Genomic DNA, 220 nt, shown 5'->3' with positions numbered 1-220 from the left:
GAAAAACAAATGGAGAAAATCAGTGGAGAAAGGAATACAGTAGCTGTAATATATCTGTATTTTAGTACAAAGTTTGATACGGTGTTTCACAAAACCTTATTGAAAAATATAAATCAAACCAGACGAGCTTGGAGCCCTGTGGTGCGGGGAGGGGTGGGATGGCTCCTCCAGGCGCTGCTGGGGCAAGCAGGTGGCCAGGCACAGCTACACGGGGGGGGGA

The sequence above is a fragment of the Buceros rhinoceros genome, unplaced genomic scaffold (genome assembly GCF_000710305.1).
Source record: "Buceros rhinoceros silvestris isolate BGI_N320 unplaced genomic scaffold, ASM71030v1 scaffold33095, whole genome shotgun sequence".
NCBI classification, from domain to species: Eukaryota; Metazoa; Chordata; class Aves; order Bucerotiformes; family Bucerotidae; genus Buceros; species Buceros rhinoceros.
This window is presented reverse-complemented; position numbering follows the sequence as displayed.